This window comes from Salmo trutta, chromosome 28, assembly GCF_901001165.1.
Source record: "Salmo trutta chromosome 28, fSalTru1.1, whole genome shotgun sequence".
Lineage (NCBI taxonomy): Eukaryota > Metazoa > Chordata > Actinopteri > Salmoniformes > Salmonidae > Salmo > Salmo trutta.
This window is the reverse complement of record NC_042984.1, coordinates 28,841,871-28,848,237: the sequence shown is the minus strand read 5'-3', so window position 1 is coordinate 28,848,237 and position 6,367 is coordinate 28,841,871.

The following is a 6,367-nucleotide window of genomic DNA, read 5'->3' as shown; positions in this document are numbered from 1 at the left end:
AGGTCAGGGTTAGCGGAGCTATGTCAGACATCCCCATGTGTTCCCTTCCTCAGCAGCCTATTGGCCCGGACCGTGTGCACGGACGGTCACGAATAGCAATCTGCATTTTTATCTCTTCTCAAACCTACAGTAGGCCAGTTATTTTTAAAACGGCATTGTTTTACAGAGGATTACGTCAATGTTTGACTTCATTCTGTCAATCATAAACTGTACATAGTCATCTCAATGTGCAGAAGATGTGCACGTTTACGCTGTAAAATCAATTGGAACAGCGGTGTTCTTTTCCGTCCATGCCATGAAACATAATGTTTTCATTCTATTTTTTTTTGTTTTTATCACAAACATAATACGATCTGACTATGGAACAAACTTGAATCTGAATGTGCAGAAGGCCCCATCTGTGCAAAAAGTGGTTGAATCAAAGTTGTTTCCACGTCATTTCAACACCCCAAAAATTAATGTGATGACATTGAATCAACGTGGAAAAATATTAGAAAAAAGTGATCAAAGTAAGGGAATTGTCGTTTTTTGTAACACCCAACCTTTCGCTAAATCCAATGACGCGCTGAAATGTGTCCGGTGGGTCAGGGAGTTCAGTGTTCCTGCCTGGTGCACAATGTAATTGGCATGAGCTTCAGAAGTTGACTGTGACTGTTGTAGCAATTGGAAAATATAGCTTGTCAAGATGTTCCATGTTACAGATGAAAGTTTACCACTAACTCATATAGTGATTGACCTGGACTACAAGTGGCATACATATTTTTTTAATCAAATATGTACAATAAAGACAATTTATAATGATACCATTTTGTTTTCAAATAGGAATGGACAAGGTTATATGTCAATGAAAGGGATGATGACTGGAATGTTGGACATAGGCGTGTGAAAATAGATGGGGAAAAACTGAGCCAGTGGGAGTTTGCAGGGTGGGGATATGGTGGGTTGGAGTCAGTGGGGTAAAGTAAAATTACTTTAAAGTACTACGTAAGTAGTTTTTTGGGGTATCTGTATCTTGACTATTTATATTTCACAACTTTTACTTTTACTTCACTACCTTCCTAAAGAAAATAATGTACTTTTTTCTCCATACATTTTACCTGACAACCAAAAGTACTCGTTACATTTTGACAGGAAAATTGACAAATTCACGCACTTATCAAGACAACACATGGTCGTCCCTTCTACCTCTAATCTGGCGGACTCAATAAACACAAACGCATCTTTTGTAAATTATGTCTGAGTGTTGGAGTGTGCCACTGGCCATCCATGCATTTTAAAAACAAGAAAATGGTGCTGTCTGCTTTGTTTAAAAGAAGAAAATTCGAAATTATTTATACTTTATACTACTTTTACTTTTGATACTTAAGTATATTTAGAACCAAATACTTTTAGAATTTTACTCAAGTAGAATTTTACTGGGTGACTTTCACTTTTACTTCAAGTAACTTTCTATTAAGGTATCTAATACTTTTACTCAAGTATGACAATTAGGCACTTTGTCACCACTGGTTGGAGTGCTTCCAAACATATCTGCCTATCAGCACTTAAGGAGCTTGTTAATTACTGTAAACTCAACTAACAGATTCCAGGTGAACCGTTCTTTCCTAGACGTTTGATCTCAGTGTGCCTACCATCCCCAAAAGAGAAAATATGTTTATCTTTAATCAACAGCAGGTGGGTAAAATGGTGTGACAGGATGCCAACTCTTTGAAGTGACTGTTTCTTTATGGTCCTATTGGTCTGGATATGGTTAACAAAGCCCCATATACTACCCACCACTGCGACCTGTACGCTCTCGTTGGCTGGCCCTTGCTTCATACTCGTCGCCAAACCCACTGGCTCCAGGTCATCTACAAGTCTCTGCTAGGTAAAGCCCCGCCTTATCTCAGCTCACTGGTCACCATAGGAGCACCCACCCGTAGCACGCGCTCCAGCAGGTATATCTCACTAGTCACCCCCAAGGCCAATTCCTCTTTGGCCGCCTTTCCTTCCAGTTCTCTGCTGCAAATGACTGGAACGAACTGCAAAAATCACTGAAGCTGGAGACTCATATCTCCCTCACTAGCTTTAAGCACCAGCTGTCAGAGCAGCTCACAGATCACTGCACCTGTACATAGCTCATCTGCAAATAGCCCATCCAACTACCTCATCCCCATACTGTATTTATTTATTTTGCTCCTTTGCACCCCAGTATATCTACTTGCACATTCATCTTCTGCACATCAATCACTCCAGTGTCTAATTGGTATATTGTAATTAATTCTCCACCATGGCTTATTTATTGCCTTACCTCCCTTATCTTACCTCATTTGCACACACGGTATATAGATTTTCTTCAACTGTATTATTGACTGTATGTTGTATATGTCGAACTGCTTTGCTTTATTCTTGGCCAGGTCGCAGTTGTAAATGAGAACAGTACACCTATGTACACTTTATACAATGTCAACAAGTCACGCACCAGACAGAAAGGAACCTATAGAAATATCTAGGATACCTGTTCCACCTGTTCCACAACTAAGCCATAGCTACAAAATGAGTGCAAAAGTCTCAGAGGTAGTATTACTTACTTTATATCGTATTTCCTTCCATATAAGGGTAGTAGGGTTTGATTGTGTTTGCGTTATTTAGGTCAGAGGCTGATTGTCAGGGTTGTGGATAAGCCCTTTCACGACCTTGAGAACAAAAGAGGAGATAAGTGACCTTGTGTTCACAGGCCAGAGCACAGCATCCAGAAATAGACCGGAATACAACTCCTGTTCTCAATAGCCCACATTCCGCAGTCTGACATAGGGCTCACAGTTAAAGAGGTAGGATGCTGCCGTGAAGGGCACTAGAACCCTCTGCCGGGCCGACACACAACTACGTCAACCTCTAAATACACATTGATTGATTATTCCATCATAATAGACGATAAAGTCAATTGAACCCTCAGTTCCCACCAACACAGAGAAATTACCATCTTATTTGAATGTACAATTCGAAAGTACATTGATTAGATACAGGCCACTTCTATCAGCTCTATTCTACAAGAGTTGAGTGCTTCAGATGAGGGGACTGTCTTATGTTCTGTGTCACTAGCAAAGCAGACTGGGAGATTTTCAAGTATGGACTTTTTTGTGTGTGTCAGTTTGGACTTTTACTTTGTCTATTACAGTGAGGGGGGAAAGTATTTGATCCCCTGCTGATTTTGTACGTTTGCCCACTGACAAAGAAATGATCAGTCTATAATTTTAATGGTAGGTTAATTTGAACAGTGAGAGACAGAATAACAACAAAAAAATCCAGAAAAACGCATGTCAAAAATGTTAGAAATTGATTTGCATTTTAATGAGGGAAATAAGTATTTGACCCCTCTGCAAAACATGACTTAGTAATTGGTGGCAAAACCCTTGTTGGCAATCAGAGGTCAGACGTTTCTTGTAGTTGGCCACCAGGTTTGCACACATCTCAGGAGGGATTTTGTCCCACTCCTCTTTGCAGATCTTCCCCAAGTTATTAAGGTTTCGAGGCTGACATTTGGAAACTCGAACCTTCAGCTCCCTCCACAGATTTTCTATGGGATTAAGGTCTGGAGACTGGCTAGGCCACTCCTTGACCTTAATGTGCTTCTTCTTGAGCCACTCCTTTGTTGCCTTGGCCGTGTGTTTTGGGTCATTGTCATGCTGGAATACCCATCCACGACCCATTTTCAATGCCCTGGCTGAGGGAAGGAGGTTCTCACCCAAGATTTGACGGTACATGGCCCCGTCCATCGTCCCTTTGATGCGGTGAAGTTGTCCTGTCCCCTTAGCAGAAAAACACCCCCAAAGCATAATGTTTCCACCTCCATGTTTGACGGTGGGGATGGTGTTCTTGGGGTCATAGGCAGCATTCCTCCTCCTCAAAACACGGCGAGTTGAGTTGATGCCGAAGAGCTCCATTTTGGTCTCATCTGACCACAACACTTTCACCCAGTTGTCCTCTGAATCATTCAGATGTTCATTGGCAAACTTCAGACGGGCATGTATATGTGCTTTCTTGAGCAGGGGGACCTTGCGGGCGCTGTAGGATTTCAGTCCTTCACGGCGTAGTGTGTTACCAATTGTTTTCTTGGTGACTATGGTCCCAGCTGCCTTGAGATCATTGACAAGATCCTCCCGTGTAGTTCTGGGCTGATTCCTCACCGTTCTCATGATCATTGCAACTCCACGAGGTGAGATCTTTCATGGAGCCCCAGGCCGACGGAGATTGACAGTTCTTTTGTGTTTCTTCCATTTGCGAATAATCGCACCAACTGTTGTCACCTTCTCACCAAGCTGCTTGGCGATGGTCTTGTAGCCCATTCCAGCCTTGTGTAGGTCTACAATCTTGTCCCTGACATCCTTGGAGAGCTCTTTGGTCTTGGCCATGGTGGAGAGTTTGGAATCTGATTGATTGCTTCTGTGGACAGGTGTCTTTTATACAGGTAACAAACTGAGATTAGGAGCACTCCCTTTAACAGTGTGCTCCTAATCTCAGCTCGTTACCTGTATAAAAGACACCTGGGAGCCAGAAACCTTTCCGATTGAGATGGGGTCAAATACTTATTTCCCTCATTAAAGTGCAAATCAATTTCTAACATTTTTGACATGCATTTTTCTGGATTTTTTGTTGTTGTTATTCTGTCTCTCACTGTTCAAATAAACCTACCATTAAAATTATTGTCACGTCCTGACCAGTATAGGGGTTATTTGTGATTGTAGTTTGGTCAGGACGTGGCAGAGGGTATTTGTCTTATGTGGTTTGGGGTGGTGGTTTGTTTAGAAGGGTGTTTGATTTATTATTTTTCGGGTTTTGGGTTATGTTCTATGTTTTTGTATTTCTGTGTTCTTTCTAGTTTAGTATTTTCTATGTTAGGTAATTGGGTGTTGGACTCTCAATTGAAGGCAGGTGTTTGTAGTTGCCTTTGATTGAGAGTCCTATATATAGGGATGTGTTTTGTTTGTTAATTGTGGGTAGTTGTTTTTGCATTGCGTTGGTGTAGCCTGCAAAACTGTTTCCTGGCGTTGTTTCTTTGTTTATTGTTTTTTGGTGTTCACATTGAATAAATTATAATGTTGAGCACGCAACCCGCTGCACCTTGGTCCTCTCTTCACGAAGACAGCCGTTACAGAACTACCCACCAAAAATGGACCAAGCAGCGGAGAAAGGAGCAAAGGGAATTTCGGGTGGACTATAGGGAGCAGCACCTGGAGTGGAGGAAGCAACGCGTGTTCACATTTAATAAATTATAATGTTGAGCACGCAACCCGCTGCGCCTTGGTCCTCTCTTCACGAAGACAGCCGTTACAATTATAGACTGATCATTTCTTTGTCAGTGGGCAAACGTACAAAATCAGCAGGGGATCAAATACTTTTTTCCCTCACTGTAAGTAATTTTTAGCTACAGATACAATGGTCTCCTTTTAGGTAGACAGGGTGAACATCTGGGAATACTACTGGTCAAGAATTCCAGGAATGGATTTTGTATTTCTGCTCATAGATTACAGTTGCTCTAGTTGGCCATACGCAGCACATACCTCTTTGCTAAGCTAAAGTGCTGATCCAGGAAACAGGCCATGGTGGGGCCTAGTACATCCACTTTCACACAGCAGCAACATGAACAATCACCAATACTAATACCTGTTAATGAATCCTTTCCTTGTGCCAATGGAAACACAACCTACAGTTAATCTAGTCTGTTTTTGATTGATGAGCCAAGCAGGAGCTTGAGGCCAGAGGACCCCTATGTGCTAGCATCCCCTGGCTTTGCCCTGATGTTGATGCAATTTATAAGTTTTAGTTTGAAATGTTTCCTGATCTTTAATTGACAGCAAGTAAGACCCTTCCAGCCTCAAAAGACTCCCATCAGTCATCAGCTACAGAGATAGAGACCCATATATGCAGAGAGGGCAGACTCTGGCTAATGCCACCTTCCATTCCTGGTTTTAATCTCCCACTGTCACTACCCCCACAACATCCCCAACTCTCTCAGAGGCAGCAATAACATGAGCTAATCAGTCTTTTCATGACTCGGCTGGTGGAGATACAGTACCATTCCAATGGCATTATTCCTAAAGCTCCAGCCAAGGGCCGGCCTATCTAAGATTAGGGTGTGCTGAGTCCTGGCCTCAGATCCCCACTGCCTGCCTCCCATGACTGCTCCTCCCAGCCAGTCAGCCAGCCAGCCAGCCAGCCAGCCAGCCACTCTCCCTCTCTAATATGGGCACCCACAGCTGTCCTTCTATTTTGGAGCATGCTGTGACAGCGGCATGCCTCAACCCCCCCCGCCCCCCCACAGTCCAGAACAATAGACACGCTCACATAAACATTACATACTTAAAAAAGAAAAAATCTGACTACAGAA